This window comes from Abramis brama (assembly GCF_963993115.1).
Source record: "Abramis brama genome assembly, chromosome: 9".
Classification (NCBI taxonomy): Eukaryota; Metazoa; Chordata; class Actinopteri; order Cypriniformes; family Leuciscidae; genus Abramis; species Abramis brama.
Window position 1 is genome coordinate 13,533,671 of NC_139971.1, and position 21,290 is coordinate 13,554,960.

Here is a 21,290-nt window from a genome sequence, read left to right on the forward strand (position 1 = left end):
CTGCTAGCTGCATCAGGACTGGAAACCACGGCTGGTTCATCCAGAGCGGCGCTACGAGCAGCACTGAGCATTTCGTTTCCCTGATCCGTTCTAACACCTGAGGCAGGAGGGAGACGGGGGGAAAAGCATAGAGCGGACAGCGCGGCCACGTTCGGGACAGCGCGCTCTCGCTCTTGGAAAAGAACGCGGGGCAGTGAGCGTTTTCGTGGGACGCGAACAGGTCCACCTCCGCTCTGCCGAATCTCTCCCACAACAGCCGGACTGTTTGCGGGTGTAGAGACCATTCGCTCGTAGGAATGTTGTTCCTGGACAGTCTGTCTGGACCCAGATTCTGGATCCCTGGCACATGCACTGCTCTCAGCGAGCGCAAGTTGCGCTGAGCCCATAAAAGGAGGCGTTCCGCCAGCCTGTACAGGTTTAAGGATGTGAGACCGCCCTGGCGATTTATATAGGACACCACAGACATGTTGTCCGAACGGACTAAGACGTGTTGGTCCTTGATTTGGGGACGGAAACGCGTCAGCGCGTTGTCCACTGCCATCATTTCCAGGCAGTTGATATGTTGGAGCTTTTCGCGTTCTGACCACAGGCCGAAAAACGCTCTGCCCTCGAGCAGCGCTCCCCATCCCGATGTGGAGGCGTCTGTCGACACCACTAACACTCTCGAGGAAGTCCCCAGGCTTACACCTGATTGGTACCAGTCGCTCGACTTCCAGGGTTTTAGAGCTTCCACACAGCTCTGATTGACCCTGAGACGCAGCCAACCGGATGCCCACGCTCTGCGCGGTACCCGCTCTTTCAACCAGAACTGCAGAGGGCGCATGCGGAGCAAGCCCAGCTGGAGAACTGATGATGCTGAGGCCATAAGACCTAGCATCCTCTGAAATTCCCTGAGCGTGACGGTCGCGCCGCAGCGAAAAAGTTTCGCCGTGCGCTGAATGTCTAGCACGCGCTGTGGTGACAGCCGCGCTATAATAGACTGTGAGTCCAGAACTGTGCCCAGAAACGAAGTCGTTTGACTGGGGTTCAGCGAACTCTTCGTCCAGTTGACTCTGAGACCAAGATTCTCGAGGTGATCGAGTAAAATGGTCCTGTGCTCCACGAGCTCTGATCGCGATTGAGCTAGAATCAGCCAGTCGTCCAAATAGTTCAGCACTCGCATGCCTCTGAGTCTGAGAGGCGCGAGCGCTGCGTCCATGCACTTCGTAAATGTACGGGGTGCCAGGGATAAGCCGAACGGCAGGACTGTATACTGGTATGCCTGGCCCTCGAAAGCGAACCTCAAGTATCGCCTGTGACGTGACGCTATCTGTATTTGAAAATACGCGTCCTTCAGATCTATCGACATGAACCAGTCTCCTCTGCGAATTTGCGCAAGGATTTTCCTGGTCGTGAGCATTCTGAAACTGCGTTTCATTAATGCTTTGTTCAGCCGTCTTAGATCCAGTATGGGTCTGAAACCCCCGTCTTTCTTGGGAACCAGAAAATATCTGCTGTACAGCCCCTCTTCGCTTTGAGCCTGAGACACAGGCTCTATAGCCCCTTTGCTCAACAGTTTTGATATTTCGGCGCGAAGTAGGTGTGCTACTTCTGAATTCACCGTAGTCTCGACGCGCGTTGTGAAGCGGCGAAGACGTCGATAAAACTGTAGCGAGTAGCCTTTCTTTATAATGCCTAGCACCCATTCCGAAACCCCTGGAAGTGCTGCCCATGCGTCCGCATGGATGGCTAAGGGCTGGATGCGAAGCGCGCTCTGTTCGCTGGGCGACAGAGGTGCTTCGGTGTGCTGCAGCATAGGCGGGATGCCCGCGAGATTCGGGGCGGGGGGCGCGCTGATCACAGCGGGCAGAGCGCTCGTCCTCAACCCGACTACGGTGCTTAACCGAGTGAGGGAGGGCTGAGCGGGTCCCGGAGGACTCATGGTGTCTGTGAGTAAGTGTGGGCACGGGGAAGCGGGCACATTTACTGCTTTGGATGCGCTGTCTGCCTGGGCAGAGCGAGCGCGCACAGGTTTCGTTTTTACAGAAACCCTGTGACATGTGTGACATAGTGTTTGTGGGCACTGGGAAGTGGGCACGTTTACTATGTTGTTTGCGCGATCGACCTGAGTCGATTTTATGGGTGCGCGCCCTGTGTGAAGGGCTGTGCTTGTGTGTAGGGATGGGCACATAGGAGTGGACATCAGCGCTACATTTATTGCACCATCGGCCGTGGCCGGAATACCAGAAAATACACTCTTTACAGGATTTATCTGGGTAGCCGTAAAAACGGCTTTTGTGTGCAGGCAAGCGGGCAACTGTACGGGCTTGCGCGTTGCAGAAGACGCTGAGAAAGTTGCAATTCCTGGGACTGAAACAGCGGCGCGCTTGGGTGAGAGTCCGGCCGCAGCGGGACTCACACACCGGCGCTTTCCTAGGCACGCTAGGATGTTTTCGGGGCTTCCGGTTTCACCACAATCCTCGGCCGCGGCCCACGGGGAGCGGGGCGACGGTTGGCAGAGCGAGAGCGGGGCCTCGAGCTGCGTTGCTGTCGGTGTTGCGACGAAGCAGCAGGAGGGGGAGGCTGTGGCTGAGAGCTCCGTGGGGCCGGTTTAGCACGGCTCGCTGAAGAGCTAGAGCGCTTCGGGAGGAAGTGCTTAAAGGCTTGAGACGCTTTCTGGACCTCGGCGAATCTCTCTACGAACTCGTTGACAGAGGATCCGAAGAGGCCGGCAGAAGATAGTGGGGCGTCGAGGAACGCGGTGCGCTCAGAATCAGCCATATCTGAGAGCGTTAGCCACAGATGTCTCTCAGCTACAGTGGCGGAAGCCATACACCGTCCCATGGCCTGTGCAGCGGACTTAGTAGCGCGGAGAGAAAGATCCGAAGCGCTCCTTAAGTCCGAGAGGCAGATCGCGTCAGGTCCCATCTCATCCAGTCGACGGAGGAGATCTCCCTGAAAGATCTGCAGTGTAGCCATGGTGTGTAGTGCAGACGCGGCTTGCCCAGCGGCGGAGAAGATTCGCGCGAGCAGCGTCGACGTCATGCGGCAGGCTTTGGATGGCAACACCGGTTTCGTCCGCCGTCCAGCAGAGGGCGGGCAAAGATGGGTCGCTATCGCCTGTTCCACCGGCGGAAGCGAATGGTAGCCTCTGTTTTTAGCATCGTCTAGCGTAGCGAATGCTGGTGAGACAGACGAACGTGTTCGAGCTGAGAAGGGAGTGCTCCAAGCCTTCGCAACTTCTTCATGAAGCTCAGGAAGAAAGGGGGCAGGCTTGGATTCCGGAGAAGTGCGCTCACCAGGGAGAAAGCTACCATCCAGTCGAGTCCGAGAAGGGGGCTCCGGAGCGGACCACTCAAGGCCGAGGCTCGCCGCGGCCAGCGAGAGTACACGCATCAGCTCCCTCTCGATGTTAGCTCTTCTGTTAGGTGTATGGGCAGGAAGCGCGAGATCCGCAGAGCTCGCCCAGTCTTCACTGCCCGAGGCTAACAGAGAGCACGAGTCATCATCCCCCGACGCGGCTTTAGAATCAGCTTCCTCTGCTGAAGCGGCGGCAGACAGCGGTCGCTGAGCACCAGGAAGTGATCCAGGCGAAACCGGTGAAGCAGGCGGGCGAACCGGCGAGCTTAGTCGGGTTGGAGAAGGCTCCGGGACCCGCTGAGAGCGGCGCTTCTTACGGTGCGGCAGTACAGCGGGAGATGCAGGCTCGGAGAATACTGCCAGGCGAGTCCTCAGAGTCACCATAGGCATAAGCTCGCAGTGAGGGCAGCCGCCGTCAGCGAGCGCGAGCGCTGCATGGTCTTCACCCAGGCAGGAGACACAGATGACATGACGGTCTCCCTCGCTGAGTGGGGCTCGGCACGAGCCGCATTTTGAAGGCATCTTGAAAAAGACGCGAGCTCTTTTACGAGTGTATGTCGCAGGGCGAACACACACACACACAGAGAGTAAACAGAAAAAGGATATGGGAGCCGGAAAGCGCAGCAGGAACGGCAGTCGAAGGCGGCGTGGGCCAGCAGCTTCCGTGAGTGACTCGTCCCGCTGAAGTGCTTCTCAGACGACGCGTTGCTTCCTCTCGTGATCCAACGATGCGTGAGCTTCGCTGAAAAGATGAAAAATCAGTGAATCAGCCTTTTCGAGCTCCTTTTATAGGACTAAGCCACGCCCGTTTCGGCGGGAAGTGGCGAGGAGGGCGCGAAGCGCCCTCATTGGCCTGACGTCACCACAGGCCTCGCTCGATAGGCTTATGCAGTTGCCGCAGAGCATCCAATGAGCGAGCGAGCCGTCTCGCCCATGGCTGCGTGCTGCTGCAATGCGCTTTACATTATTTCAAAATTAAAGGATAATTTTTTGCTTCAGTATTTCGTGAAAAAAGAGTTTTTCCCCTAGCGTTTTCAACGCAGTACGAGAGACCTCTCGTAAGAGAACTGTTCTGGCACCAGTGCTGCGCCATACAACAATCTTATTGAATCAAGACTAGTTCTTCAAGAGTAAAACTAAACTATAAAAAGCTGGCTGGGAAGCAGAATTGATTAACCATCAAATCTTCCAATATGGACAGTCAATGAGTCAATGAGAACTTGGATCTCCCTCTGAAACCTTGCAGTTTCAGATTACTTTGTTGTTCATTTTTAAGTTTTTTTATTATTTTTTTTAAACATGTTTGACTGCAGTTACATCAGTCTTGGATCAATGCTTTGTCTGTCCACAAAAATGGTCCCCCCATAGAATTAATTTTAAACACTACAAGCTGCATCTTCTTTTCTGCAAGATTGTCCCTCTTCCCAAATCTACTGAAAAGCATACAAGTTAGTTAAGGGACATGTTTTGTAGAGGTATTAGGCGGCACTCTTCTTGTCAACAGATGACCCTGCTAGGACTCTTGTCAGTTGATATCCCAGAGTCCGCTGGTGTAGCATCAGACAAGCGGCCACTCCGCAAACGACTCGGGCCAGGTGTAACAGTTTCAACTAATTGCCTCATTAATGATTAAGCACCTCCAGCCTGCTCTAGCACTTCGCTTTGTGGGGAGCAAATTGTTCTGATTGGTTTGATGCTGTCAATTATTGATGAGACAGCAAGCTCAGATCCTAGCACCTGGGTTAGAAGCTTCTCAGAGAGCCATCTCCTCCATTACACAGCTCTCTTCAATGCCAATGATAAAAACAAAATTTCCACTTTAATGGTAATATCCTGTCCATGGGTCACATTGAAAAACTCAAGTTTGTAGTCCCAGAGGATGCTAACTGAGCTCAGTGTTACATAGATACCTCTGTAGATGAATACATTCTGGACATGGAAACTATTTTGGGGCAGTGAACCCGAGGTTACCCGTGAGTCAGTCATAGAGCTCCTCCTGTCCGATTTTAGGGAAAAATCGGGTCTATTGGAGACTTCAAATAGATTTTTAGGCGTGTTGAAAGATCACCACAGACACAGTACAATCCACATGGGATAATCTCACAGTATAACAAGCAGCTGTACAAAATATGATACACCAGTGTTTTGCCAGTATATCTCTTTTAATTCTTTTTATAACTGTATCCACTGAACATCCGACTGATTGCACTGTATTCTTCCTTTTGATTCTAAACTGAACTCAAATGGAACTGAGAATTTGGTAAAAGAGAAACATAAATCACTTAATTGGGGAAATTGAAAGATGACCCACTAAATATTGGACGTTGGATAGACATGCAGATCATGTTTATAATGGGTCCGTCGGTCCATGACCAATTCTGGACATCTATTCGACGTCCAAACTATGTCCACTATTTTGACGTCCAACCATGGCCCAACTTGGACGTCATATTGACGTTCAACATTGGACCTTTGAACTGGGTAATTTTTTTGGACGTCATTTGGACGTCTATGTCAGGTGCAGGAAATTTATATGATTACTATGTAATAGTTTTATTTATTTACACATTTCAACATTGTTATTATCAACATGATTAATTCATATGAATACAGATTATTTATAATTATTTAAGATCATTTTCCAAAAACTCCATTTGATCGTCTCAGCATCAGGTGATAACTGGAGACGCGTACAAAAGTGTGATGTTGTAGCTCAAACAGTAGAGCATAGGTGCTTATAACGCTAAGATCACGGGTTCGATACCCAGGGAACGCAAGGTGTGTGTGTGTGTGTGTGTGTGTGTGTACCTAAAGTAGCCGCTGTTTTGTTTGAGCGCACTGAGCGCGATTATTGTTTGGAAAAGACTTATCTAATAAAACACACGATCCACAGCAAGCCGATCCCGTCTCCTTCCTTCTTCCCACAAACGAACTTTTGTGGACGGACGTCCACATTAGACGTGCGGAAGACGTCGAAAAAAGACGTCGCCTGGCGTCACAAAACAACCCCTTCAGTGGACCGAATTTGGACGTCCAAAAATTACATGAAAATTACGTCACTCCGACGACACATTGCGCAGTGGGGAAACGATGCAGATGACCTTGGTCTGTGGTGGAGTAGTGAGTTTGATGTGTCAATTAAACTCAAGGTTCTATGGGGTGCGGACTGGATTGACTCCATTCCTAGAGCTTCCGAACAAATGTTTTTTTTTTGGGGTGCGGACTGATGGGGCAGTGAACCCGAGGTCAGTCCTAGAGCTCCTCCTGTCCGATTATAAGGAAAAATCAGGTCCATCGGAGACGTCTAATGGAATTCTTAGGCGAGCAGAATAAACACCACAGACACAGTGTCAGAGTAAAACTATATGCAAAGTAAGATACACCGGTGTTTTGCCAGATGAGTTTATTCTATGTATCATCTTTTAACTACTTTAATTCATTTTACTTTAATTCATTTTATAACTGTATAATTTATCTCTTTTAATTCATTTTATAACTGTTTGAGTTACCCTTGCTTTTATTTTGTGTTTATTTTCTATGCAAAGCAATTTGAATTGTCATAGTATGATTATGTAAAACATTGTGAATAACAGTTTTAATTTTCCTTGCTTTTATTTTGTGATTATTTTTGATTCCTTTCTATGTAACGCACTTTGAATTGCCATAGTTTATGAAATGTGCTATATAAATGAACTTGCCTTGTCTTGCCTATTCTGAAAGTTTCATATTCAATTTTGGATCTGGGGTTGGTCTGAAATACTTATCGTCATAAAATAATTAAGGATAAGAAAAGTTTCCTAACCTCAACTCGTTTCTAACTTTGAAGAGATCCATTACATTTTTTTCAGCAAATCTCTGTGGATAACATGGGTAATTAGTGCTATTGGTTACCTTTGACACTCAGATGTAATAATGCACTTGTTCTGGGATAGAGTAGGCCAGACATAAGCTTCTGAGGTTCTTAAGTGCTATTGCATTTGAAACTTATTCCTTCACTGAACAAAATGATGGTCCATTACTGTGCGTTTTCTCAAATCCTAATGAGTGGCCTAACACGATTTTTGGCCACCATAAACATGCTGCTATAGCAAAGGTTGTCAATTGTTGGTAGTTAAATGGTGCTGATGTCGTTCATACAAAATATCAGTGAACACCACACATAAAATCCCAAAGTGCAATTTGGGAAACAATCCAAGGTATAAAACAAAACAGAGAGAAAAAGAAGTGAATGTCTGAGAAATTGCTAAAAAAAATAAAAAAAATAAAAAAAATAAGTGACACTTGTAAAAGCATAGAGGTATGTTCAAGTAGTAATAAGAACATGGAACATGTGCAATGATAAGGTGTCAAATCATGTTTCTTATTGTGAAGATGTGTGCTATAATTTTTCTAAACACTAATAGTTGTTTTTGCACAGTAGGGGTGAAATGGGCCAAAAGAAAATCTCTCTAAACTTAGGGGCTGTTTACACGACACTATTTTCAACAAAAAACTGAGGACTTTATATGAGTTTTGGCCATTCATTTACACGACAATGGCATTTTGGGTGCCTGAAAACGCAAAATTTTGAAAATGGGTTTCAAAGTGCAAGTTTTTGAAAATGGTCTCCGTGTAAACAACAAAAACGCAAATCTGTGAAAACAATGACGTCATGCACATGTGAAATACGTGTTCAAACTATAGTGTTTCATCACCATCTAATGGCCTGACAGTAGAATACAGCATTTTTTGTCGTTTTCACAGATCCCAGTGAATGGGGATCTTTTGACAATGGTGTCATCTGTACGCGGAAAACTCCAAGGAAAAACTTCTCAGTTTGTACACAGCCCCTTACATTAAAGTATTGACCCGAGTCATATTTAGAGACTATAATATAATTTCTGGGAATTTGTGTGTGGGTTCTTATTAATTAGGCATTAACAAGCACATACTGTAGCAACGTGCTGGAAACCACTCTGACCTCTTAAGCAACACCCTGACAACCACCCCTTACACCATTGCATTGTGCTATGCAATACCACTTATACACTGACAAACTCCACTCTGTCAGGCATTGGTTGCAGCAGGAGCAAGAAAGCACTGAGGCAGGATCTATTTGTTCCCTTTCAAAAGCTACAATCGATGCTGCGCTACTTAACGCATTGGGAACGTCTTTAATCATGACCCGCTGTGAATATAGTGTGTAAACACGTCAATGGAATCGACCGGAAGTAATATAGCCTCGGTCGGTGACATCATCGGCACGCACCCGCCACACAAGGCTATAATTAGATGAGCTGCAGGTGCATCGTCGGGTTTTTAGTCTTCAGACCTCTCTGTGTTTGGTTTGCAAGCATTTATCTAAAAAGAGTTTAGAAAAAGTAAAAAAGAGAAAGAGAAATGAGTCAACAGAATAAGCGCTGGTATAAGTGCTTTACTGTTTTGTCTGTTTGGGGGAAGAGCATGCGGCTCTTGCTTTGGAGCAGGGCGAGTGCGAGCATTGCGAGTTGTTTACAGTCAAAATGCTGTGCGCTCACCTTAGCTACTTCCAGACCGCACCCACATTGCCATCGTGGGGCTCTCGTATGGATCTGGCTGACGAGCAAGAGACGGGTCCGTCCCTTTCGCTTGCTTTGTCACCAGATCCACGTGATCCCGAAGCGCACCCCGGTGCTTCTTCGGCTCATGCGGGGGATGACAAAATATCTCTTGGGTCTGCAGACTATGAGCAGCCAGCCTCTGAGCGTTCCTCTCGCCAGGATAAATCTGTCGAGGAATTGCTCGAGGTGGTTACTCGAGCGGTGGCCAGGTTACAGCTTGACTGACCAAGCGATCAAGAGATACCCAAACAGTCTAAGCTAGAGGATAGGTTTCTGTCCGGTGGCAGGGGGGAGGGACCAAAACACCAGTTTCTCCCCTTCTTCGAGGACCTCCATGACGAACTATCAAAGTCATGGAGTAAACCATATACTTCCCGTGTCTTTGTGCCCTCGACGTCGACTCTCACGAGCTATCTCTCGCCCGAATCGCCATGTAGAACAACATCAGCGCTCGTGGGTAAAGCTTATCAAGCTGCAGGTCAGGCTGGTGCTGCGCTGCACACTATGGCAGTGTTACAGGCGTACCAGGCTGACCTGTTGAAGGACTTGAGTGTTGGCATTACCATCGACGAGGAAGCCTTCACCGAACTGCGTAGAGCCACAGATCTGTCTCTCCGTGCTACCAAACAGACGGCCCGTGCAATCGGCCGTTCTATGTCAGCACTGGTTAGCACGGAGAGGCATCTGTGGCTGAATCTGACGGGAATCAAGGATAAGGATAGAGTTTTCTTGTTAGATTCCCCAGTCTCACCCTCTGGCCTGTTTGGCGACTCAGTTAACACCGTCGTCACCAGGTTCAGAGAGGTCAAAAAGCATGAGGAAGCTTTTGTGCAGTTCCTTCCTCGCCACACTCAAGGGGAGGGGCCATCGGCCACCCAACCTCTCCCCGGTCCTTCAAGAACTAGGGAGGTTAAGAAGCAAAGTGTGGCGAGTTGCGCTCGTCCTCGTAAGGATGGGGGACCGGCTTGCCGCACCCAGTAGCCTCCCAGACCAGACCTCAGGACTATTATCAATAAAAAGAGGAAGTCCTGATGGTCTGGCGCCCAGTCTGGTGGGGGTAGCCCCCAACGGGATGGGGCGCGTATTATATCTGACCGCCCCTTCTCGTTACCCCCACGAAACCTCTCCATCCCCACCACCTCTGGTGCTTCGGGGGACAGCGGTTTCCAGCGAATTGTTAGATGTTCTGTTGCTTCCTGCTTTCATCCAGGACACGGAACATCTAACATCCCCTCAAAAGGAAGTGTTAAAGTTGATACCACTATCAGAGAGTCTGGCAGCGTGGAAACTTCTGACAGGCATTTCTGCTTGGGTATTAAGCATAGTGCAAATAGAATACAGAATCCAATTTATTCGTCATCCTTTCAACGGTGTGGTCTCCACTTCCGTGAGACCGGAGCTGATGCATGTACTGTCACAAGAGCTACAAACTCTTCTGAGCAAAGAGGCCATAGAACATGTTCCTCTTCCAGAGAGGGAGTCTATTACAGCAGATACTTCCTGGTCCCCAAGAAGGACGGGGGGTTGTGTCCAATCTTAGATCTTCGAGGCTTAAACCGTACAGTCAAAGCACTCAAGTTCAAGATGTTAACTGTCAAGATGGTCGTGTCGCAAATTCAACACCACGACTGGTTCGTCACAATCGATCTGAAGTACGCATATTTTCACATACAAATATTGCCACAACACAGGAAGTTCCTGAGGTTCGCTTTCGGGGGCGAAGCATACCAGTTTCGGGTTCTTACATTCGGCCTAGCCTTATCACCCCGTACATACACAAAATGCATGGATGCAACACTGGCTCCATTACGACTCCAGGGCATTCGCATTTTATAATTATATCGATGATTGGTTAATACTAGCACAATCACAAAAGATGGCGCTTCAACACAGAGACATCATGCTAGCTCATCTAGTTTCTCTAGGGTTGAGACTCAACACCAAGAAAAGTGTTCTTTCTCCTGCCCAGAGAACGACTTATCTCGGGATCGTTTGGGATTCGATCACGATGCGGGCACAACTGTCTCCCGCCAAAGTCAGGCTAGGCCAAGATCGCACTGTTCGTCAGTACCAAAAGATGTTAGGTTTCATGGCTTCAGCATCCACAGTGATTCGTTTGGGGCTGTTGCACATGAGACCATTTCAGTTGTGGCTAAAAGCCAGGGGATTTCATCCAAGGGCCATTCCTCAAAGGCAAATAAAAGTGACACGCCGCGGGCTTCGTACACTATCTCTGTGGCTCAGACCCTGGTTCCTCGCCTTGGGTCCCACTCTAGGGGCACCTTGTCGTCGCAGATTGTTAATGACAGACACCTCCCTGATGGGCTGGGGAGCTTTCTTAAAGCCGGGCTATGCAGTTTCGGGGATTTCTTCGCTGTATTCTCGCTTTTTGCTCGCAGGTTTCTCTATAGAGCTCCCCCTACAGCTTCGGAATAGATATTTGACAACACTGTCGAAAAACTCGTTGGCGACTCTCAGATACCAGAGGCTAGTAGATCAACGACATCAAAGCAGATGGGACATTCTTTAAAACGTCTTCTTCATTCGGGTTCGAACAGCGTGAGGGAGCGCAATAATAACAGAATTTTGGCAGATTTTTTTGCCGTAAAGCAATTTGTTACATTGCGAGACCTGATTACCCACCGGTCCAAAGTTGCAAGGGTGGTTTTTCGGCTCACAGGCGCTTGGGGGGTGCGAGATGACCACCATTCAACCCGAAAAAAGTCATATAATTATTCCAATGACTCCGAAGCTGTTCGGTTAAGGTAAAAAAGTTACTTAGTTCACCTTTAAGTGGTTGTCCAGCTCAAGGGGAATGGGAGGGTCATCAGCTTGATTGGCACATCAACTGCCTCGAGTTGATGGCTGTATTTCTGGCCCTGAAATATTTTAACAGGAAAAGTTCCTGTCACTCAGGGCAGTCTACATTCCGGGGTATCTGAATGTGGGAGCAGATTTACTGTCCAGACAGAAATTACACACGGGGGAATGGAAACTCCACCCAGATGTAGTAAAACAGATCTGGACCAGATTTTACGAAGCGGAGGTGGACCTCTTCGCCTCCCAGCAGACAATGTCCCCTCTACTTCTCTCTGAGTCACCCAGCCCCCCTGATGCGCCTGTATACGTTTCCTCCAGTGGCTCTGCTCCCGGGAGTTCTAGCCAGAGTTCGCCAGCAAGGGTCGTGCCTCTTACAGATAGTGCCGCGTTGGCCGAACAGAGTATGGTTCTCGGAGATAATATCTCTCCTCGACGGCTCTCCATGAGTGATTCCGAAGAGGAGGGACCTTCTGTCCCAGGCGGAGGGTACGATATTTCATCCCAGCGCCGACCTGTGGAACCTTCATGTTTGGCCCCTGATGGGTACCAACTGAGGGGCACTGGGCTTTCGCCTGCCGTTATTGAGACCATTCTAAGCGCTAGGGCCTCCTCCACTAGAAAGAGTTATGCCAACAAATGGGGTGTTTTTGAAAGGTGGTGTTGTACATAATGCAGATCCGGTCAACTGCCAGATTGCTTCAGTTCTGGATTTCCTGCAAGAAAAATGATCAACAGGCACATGCCCCGCCACTCTCAAGGTTTATGTGGCCGCTCTTTCGGCTTGCCACGCTTTGGTTGACGGTGTGCCACTCGGGAGACATCCTCTGCTCGCTCGCTTCATTCGTGGGGCCAGACGACTGAGGCCTCCCATAAGAACCAAGATCCCTTCATGGGACTTAGCAATAGTACTCGAGGGTCTGGTTGAGACCCCCTTTGAACCTCTAGAGTCAGCGTCTGACAAACTTCTGACCCTAAAGATGTTTTTTCTTATGGCTATAACCTCTCTAAAAAGAATCGGGGATATGCAGGCTCTGTCAATATTGCCATCCTGCTTAGACTTTGCCCCAGGAATGGTGAAAGTGATTTTGCATCCTCATCCTGATTACCTGCCTAAGGTACCTTTCTCTGCTGTACATCCGGTCACTCTAGAGGCCTTCTGCCCTCCACCGTTCACAACGCCGGAGCAGGAGAGATCTCACAGACTATGTCCAGTTCATGCTCTTCAGAACTACGTCCACCGCACTAGCCAGTGGCGTAAGTCAGAGCAACTATTCGTTTGTTATGGGGGCAGCAACAGAGGCACTGCCGCCACCAAACAGACCATGTCACATTGGGTCAGGGATGCTATTGCTCTTGCCTATGAGGCGCGCGGTCAAGCTTCACCAACGGGTCTAAGGGCTCACTCCACCAGAGGGGTCGCCTCCTCTGCTGCTTTGGCAAGAGGTGCCCCCTTGCAGTTTGTTTGTGATGCGGCAGGCTGGTCCTCTCCGCACACATTCATAAGATTTTATAGTTTGGATTTTTATGCCAGTCCGGGCTCTCACGTCCTTGAGTCGACATCACAAGCTGATGTCTAGGGTTTTCCTGCGTTCTTGTGAGCACACCTACACAACCGTAAGGAGTCCAGACACCTTAAAGCACGGCGGCGTGGGCATTCTCGTTCCCAATGCGCTAAGCAGCGCAGCATGGATTGTAGCTTTTGAAAGGGAACGTTCCGGGTTACTTGACTGTAACCCTGTTCCCTGAAAAAGCGGAATGAGATGCTGTGCTGCATTGCCGTGCTGATGATGTCCCAGGACTGCTCTTCAGACAAAATATCCTGACGATGCACCTGCGGCTCATCTAATTATAGACTTATGACTTCACCAACCGAGGCTATATTACTTCCGGTCGATTCCATCGACGTGTTTACACACTATATTCACAGCGGGTCACGACTAAAGACGTTCCCAATGCGCTAAGCAGCGCAACATCTCGTTACGCTTTTTCAGGGAACAGGGTTACAGTCAAGTAACCCGGAACGATCTATTTGCAGAAAAAGTATTTATTTACAAGATCAAAGAAATAACTAATACATGTAGGGGTAGAAGCTCTGAAGCATTAGGAACACACAAACCAACATAGTGTTAGACATAATAAAGAAAAAAAAAACTAAGCAGGGAGTATATATAAACAGGGTAAAAGAGGAACCGAATGAGACACATCTGGGGTGTATTCCAGAAAGCAAGGTTCCCTTTCAGTCGTTCACGTTTGACGTAGTCGACATCGACTGAATGGGCTTAGGGAGCCTGTCATCTTCGAGTACTATTGAAACGAGCCAATGTAATTGGTGTGCGTGATTCGCATCACACACTCCGCCCCCGCGGCACGGCATAAATATGGAAGTGGATTCACGCACTAGTTGCTTTTTGTTTCGGAGCCGATCGTCTTTGATGTCTCTGAAGAGTATTGTTGTATTCAACGAGCGGGTGTGTCGATGTTCTTCTAGAAAGACTCTTCCGGTGCTGGTGGTTTCTACAGCGCAGTGCAGCGGTGATCGCAAGCTTTGAGTTCTCAACTGCTGTTTTAACAGCAAACAAATTTCTATTTTTTGTGTGTGTGTTGATGGCTGGTTGAGGGCGGAAAAGTGAGTGCTTCACTGTTTCAGTTCGCTGAAATAAGTGTTGCCGTGGTAATTCCCTGTGTGCTTCGGCACTGGTGACGGCAGAGGTTAAATTGGGCTGGAGTGCACCGGAGCGCAGCTCCGCCTCCTCAGGTCCAGAACACACCCTGCTGGAGCTCAGCTCCGTCTCCTTCAGCACCAAATATTGTTATTAGGGCCCAAGCCCTGAAAGGGCGAAGGCCCTATTGTTTTCGTAAGGATTATTAGGGCCCAAGCCCTGAAAGGGCGAAGGCCCTATTGTTTTCGTAAGGATTTTTTTTTATTATTTTTTTTTTTTTATTATTATTATTTTTTTTGCCTTTTTGCCACTTTTAGGGCCCTTAACATGCTCAAAAACTCTTGAAACTTTGCACACAGGTCAGAACTCGCAGCCATCAGGGCCGGGCTGAAGCTGGTACCCGGGCGTGGCAGGGGGGCTCGACAGCGCCCCCTGGAATGGGGTCCGAAATCTTGGTCCATATATCAAACACGCTTGCATGTAATAATATGAAAATCAATACACATATAGATCTCATCGGGCCGAACAACTTTCTAAGTTTTACAAAAGCCCAACAGGAAGTCGGTTATTATACGTTGTTTGGAAAACGCATACAATGGAATGTGAAATACTCCTCCTAGGGAATTCATCCGATCGCCGCCAAACTCGGTGTGAATGAAGTCAAGACATTGAGGATGAATTCTTGCGAACAGATTTTTGATATCTCGAACGGTTTGGCCGTGGCGAGGAAACGAATTTATGGCGAATAATGGGACACAGGAAGTGCGTTATAACTTCTGCATACATTATCTGATCTTGCTGAAACTTCAGCAGTGTATTCGTTGTAAGAGGCCGATCACATGGATGTGACATTTGTGAGTCAAAGTTATAGCGCCACCAACTGGCAACAGGAAGTGTGTCACTTTCAAAATGCTTTGAAATCACTCTCTTATTTTTACCCGATTTGCTTAAAACTTTATGTGTATAATGTAGACACACGGCAGATGTAGACCTGTGAAAGGATTATTGATATCTTAGAAACTGTTGCCGTGGCAACCCATCAAACTTTAATATTCTTTTCGAATGCTTTTGAGACTCTTCACATGCTTGAAAATGCATGAAACTCGACAGACACATCACATTTATTATCCAGTAGACGTGCAAAGTTTCAGAAACGGGCGTGGTGGAATGGCTCAGTAGCGCCACCTTTAGTCAAAAATGGGGGCTTCGTTTTTCCTAGAATCACAAAACTTGGTAGGTGTATTGTTCTCATCAAGCAGGACAACTTTCTAATTTACAGTCATAACCTCAGACCAACAGGAAGTCAGATATTTTGGTTTGAATGTGGATTTTCTGGAGAATTTTCTCTCTCTCTCTCTGTGTCTGTGTGTGGGGGGGGGGGGGATTTGTCTATTCCATTTAATCTTTGTTTTTCAAGGTTTCAGGGGCTTTTGGGGCCCTTAACGTGCTCAAAAACTCTTGAAACTTTCCACACAGGTCAGAACCCACGGTCATCAGAGCCGGGCTGAAGCTGTTACCTGGGCGTGGCAGGGGGGCTCAACAGCACCCCCTTGGACACGGTCTGAAAACTTGGTCCATATATCAAACACGCTTGCATGAATTAATATGAAACTCGGTACACATATAGATCCAAACTCGGTCAGCATGAAGTCAAGACATTGAGGATGATAAATTCCGGACGGATTTTTGATATCTCGAACGGTTTGGCCGTGGCGAGGAAACAACAAACTAATGAATCCTTAACTTTGAAATACGTATGATAAAATGTATACTTTAGTTTTTACAAAGAAAGATTACACTGGAAATATTGTTAAAATTTAAATGGTTAAAATAGCAACAAATATAAATACAAGGATAGAACAAAATCTTAAAAGGTCAATATAAGCCTTCTCTTTAAATTATGTTTATTGTGCTTTATTATTGACACATTTGGGTAGAGAATATATTCCAAAACTTACTGAAAATACAGTATGAGAACAATTAACTGCACAATTACTAGAAATGTTTACCTTGGATATTATACAATTTGCAAGCACAATTTGTGAATAAAACAACAACTGTGTTTCCAACTGTGAACCAATTTTATATTTTATATATATAATATATAAATTTATCTTTCTTCCTTGTGGCTCAGTGACACACCTGAATGAAAGGCTAATTATGCGGGCCATTGTATTCTCAGGTGTGAACTACTCAATATTCATGATGGTGTTGGATCCTTTACGCCCACCCGCATATTGCCTTTCCAAACAAAAAGTGTCTTACAAAATTTAAATCAATGTATTGTTTTATGTGAATGATTAGGCAGGATGATTTTCACATCATTTTGAAGAAAAAAACTCTAGGCGACAAAATGCATTATTCAGAAGTCTTGTGGACACATATTTAGTGTGTTTTGTGGCCTTATTTCAGAAACTTTCATTTTTAGTTTTTTCAATAACCATGCATAAACATTATTCTCTCAAAAATACAAACATGTACATACATGTTGCTCACATATTATGGTAGCCCTGTTTGTGCTAAACAGAGTGTAATTACACCTTTGCCATTAAAATGTTTATAAGCAACTGAAAAAAGCACAAATGTCAGGGCATGTCAAAACATCTCAAGGACCCCAAAAACACCTTAGACCCCAGAGGGTTAAGCATTTCTGCTTCATTAGAGCCTATTGTAAGGAAAAAGCTTAACGTGGTTTAATGTACCTAAACAACGATCAGTGATCACCAAATTTCTCTCTCATATTGTTCCTGAGAGAGAAATTTGGTGATCATTGATTGTTGTTTAGGTACATTAAACCACGGTAAGCTTTTTCAAGTTAAGCGTTTTAGAATGTCCAAAGAAATTGGCCCTGATTCTCTTAAATCAACATAATTTTCTTGTTTAAAAAGATGTTTACATATTTGCCAACCAATATTTTCAAACATGTTCAATTTCATTAAATTTTTTCTGAGGGTGAAATCCATTGCCTGCCTGTTAACATTAAAGGTAAAAAATAATAATAAAGTTAAGTGAATTGTAAAGTATTTCTCTTTGTTTTAATAACTACTCAACCATACCTTACACATTAATACTGGAAAAAGAGCCCCTTTAGTGTAAAAACACATTAAGTCATTTTATGGCAAGATTTTCAATGATGACCATTCACCGTAAATAAGGGCTCCCCCTCCCTACAAAAGCCAATTTAACCACTGGGTGACGGGTCCCATTTTCTAAAAGAGCAACACGGGTGCGTTTGCATCTTTTTCAAGATGCCATTCCATCTGTGCGTTTCTGGGTGCGGTAGGGCTCTGCCCCCCTCTGACGGTCACGAGAGTTGCATCACATGTCTGGGTTTAACCCTCTGGGGTCTGAGGTGATTTATGGTTATTTATTCACAAGACTTTTGAAAATTGTATCACATAGCCTAGAATATTTGCTCCAAAACTACGTGAAAATCATCCTGACAACTCATTCAGATAAAACAATATATCGATTTTAAATTTGTAAGACATGTTTTGTGTAAGAAAGCTTTATGCAAGGAGACGTGAACACATCATGAATATTAATGGATTTCACACCTGAGAAAGACAAAGACCCTCCCATAATGGCCCTATCAGGTGCTATCAGGCCCTATTATTCTGAGCAACATTGCACAAAGAATGAGGAGATTTAAAAAAGAATGGCTTTTTGATTGTTTGGATTTATTTACAACATAACATAATCCAAAGATGCACAACAAAGGACAAAAAAGCACATTATTGTACACACTGATCTAAAGACAGAGACTTGAACAATCACACACCTTTGTGCCATTCATGAAACATAGTACATACCTGTCATTTCCAAGGTGTTTGATTTTTCATTTATCATGTTCAAGTACTCATGTGAATGTTAAAATCAGCAGGACTCATCAGTGGGGCATCTTGTCCCTGTATAAAAAAATAAAATAAAAAAATAAATAAATAAACATCTGTGAACATGCTGATATCAAGAGAAACTATAGGGAAACTATACTATTTCGATTTTTCTGGTTAAAATTGCGATTTAAAATGTACAAAATACACACATACACACACACACACACACACACATAATGAACACCAGGTTTGTTGTGCCTTGTAGGCATATACTTGCAGTGCTGCATAAAATAATATTAACAATAGCCTATAGCAGGCGGCCTATAAATCGTTAAAAAGGAACATATCAGTAACACTACACTAGAGAAAAATATCATATGTTACTTCAAATGTTTCCATTCGTTATGACGTTATAAAATGAGATTGGAGTAGAAACATGAAGCGCGACTGACTCAAACTCACAGCGCATGCAAATAACATTTACTGAAGCGATCGAGCCGCCTCAAACTGAAACATTATTGTTGCCATCTACGCTTGAGCAGATATCCACAAACAAAGTATTTAACAGTAAACACGGGTCTAAACATTATAATAATCACAATATTAGAGTAAACACTCATATTAGTCTACTTTTATCATGCTGTGTTTTATTATCGAAAAACACCCTCGTGTCGTACATGTATATACATTTAGCATTGAAAGGTTGCTTCTAGTTCACATTTCAACATTTTTCTGTCTATATATAGATAGCCTACATATACATGTACGACATAGGCTTCATGTTTTTACTCCAATCTCATTTCATAACGTACATTTTAGTCTGGAACCAGTTTAACTAGTAGCTACAATGTAAAGTTTATACAACAATAACTTGCTTAATATTAGGAGTGGAAATGTCTTACCTTAAAAATCTTCTCATCTTCAAATCGCGTTCTTCTAATTCTTCTGAGGTAAATTCAAGGTAAACAGCACAGTACAAACATAGTCTCGACAAAAAGCAGAGAAGTACGTTACTGTAGTCTTTGATTCATTGTTTTGAGGTAATGAGGGCATTTACAGGCCCGCGTGGACTATTTGCATGTCATGCGTTTGTGGGCGTGGTCACATTAGAGTTAATGAGCTCGGACTGGAGAAACTGTACATGTCGTTGCTTTCATATGGATTACTTAAACAGAGAATATTTGTTTTTGATATGATTTACATTATTTAAAAATGGAGACTTCAAGCAAGACATATGTTTCATGTGACAGTGACAAGCATTCGCTGAGTTACAGATCATTTTCTGTCGCGTTTCAGAATGAACTTCACATTGAGAGAGACGGGAGAACGCGCATCATGTTTGTTTTCTTTACTTTTACGAAAAACACAACATTTTGTTTTTATTATTAGTGTACTCAAATAAAAGAAGACATTTAACAGTTTTGAATGATGTATAACACTTGCCTGTATGACAAAAATCGACGGAGTTATTTGAGTCTCTTTTGCACTGATAGGGTTAAAGCACACTGAAGCAGCTCTTGTGGATGAGTCATGTTCTCATTGCGGGAACATGACCATCTCGGTGTTGAGGTTGAGACTTGCCTTCGTTCATGAGGGTGGAGTCCCCATCCCCAGGCCCCGCTCTAGTGTTCCTTCTGGGCTACCTTCCCAGAAGAAGCCTGGAGTGCCGTCTGGGCTGGGTGACCTGAGGATTACAGTGAGGGGTAATCCGCCCGGCAAAACCCCATGGATCCCTCCTTCCTCTTTCACACCGCAGCCGGTGGAGCTCCCCGATGAGCGTGCTGGTCCCTCTGTTTCATTCGGGGTGCCTCCAGAGGACAGGATGTCCATCGCAGCATCGGAGGGTGAGCTGGGCTCTGGAGATGATGACTCGGCTGTGCTGCCTCCCTCTGGGAGACCAGCGTTGCCCGAGCTGGATCCAGAGATGGCAGCTATGCTTAAAAAGGTTGGGGGCTAGGCGACACTTATCACGTTTGCTAGAGAACTAGCCTATGAGTCGAAGCACTACTTTCCGTGGGCCCCCTTCACATGAAACCAGTTTCACTAAGTCTGGTTCGAAGTGTCGGCTTGCTGTGCCATTCCCCTCCTATGGACTGGATACGTGCGCAATTCTTGCTCCAGTAGAGTTCCCCTTAGTAGACGAACCCTATAGAGTTCCTCCATACCCTTCGACAACGGACGTGGCGGAACGTCCGAAGCCAGGCCTATCACTCGTATGCACTGGTGGAACCTGTGTTAGGCTGGGTCCATATGTTGTGATTCCTACGGCGATCCCATATGTGTATTCTTCCACGGTACGGCTCCCTGCGGCGAGCCTGTGTCTTCCCTGACGTCACTACTGGTTGAGTCTCCCCCCTGTCATAGGCTGGAGCCACCCCAGTGACATTCCATATGCTGTACTGCCCGGTCATCCGCCCAGTCCATATGTGTATTCTCCACATGTTACCTCCCCTTGGGCAAGTTGTGGCTTCCGCAGCATCTCTTCCATCCATTGATAGGGCACGCTTTCCCAGTGGTCCTGTGGAACAGCGGTGTCTTCCCTGGCCTAAGCCCTGTCCTTTCTCCACCTCAAATTGCGGGGGGTCAGGAAGCTTTTGTCTAGGCACTGGAAGGTGGCAGCTCTAGTGGCGTTTTCAATAGGGGATCCCATTCAGTCGGCGTCGACTGTGTCGAACATGAACGACTGAAAGGGAACGTCTTTACTGCGTATGCAACCCTCACTCACTGAAGGAGGGAACGGAGACGTAGTCCCTTTGCCACTACTGCTGGACCACCGCTGACTCCGAGTTATGCTCGGCTCCTCAGCGAAAAAACCAACGAGTGCGTGCATCCACTTCCGTATTTATACCGCACCGCGGGGCGGAGTGTGTGATGTGAATCACTCACGCCAATTACATTGGCTCGTTTCAATAGTACTCGAAGATGACAGGCTCCCTAAGCGTGATCCCATTCAGTCGACATCGACTACGTCTCCGTTCCCTCCTTCAGGGAATGAGGGTTGCATACGCAACCAAGACGTTATCTTACCGTCAAACATACACTTAACTCTTGGTTGA

General features: G+C 46.3%; 1 protein-coding gene across 2 annotated transcripts in view; it reads left to right on the forward strand.

Annotated features, from left to right (window-relative positions):
* Nucleotides 1–21,290, forward strand: part of mafa (MAF bZIP transcription factor a) — a 162,320-nt gene that overhangs the window by 129,760 nt on the left and 11,270 nt on the right. The window contains exon 3 of one of the 2 annotated variants that reach the window (XM_084124760.1): nt 6,233–6,248. The exons of the other annotated variant lie outside the window; for it this stretch is intronic. The gene's annotated coding sequence lies outside the window, so the exon portion shown is untranslated. Of the gene's footprint in view, nt 1–6,232; nt 6,249–21,290 lie in introns of those variants that run through there. 2 annotated transcript variants of the gene reach the window in all.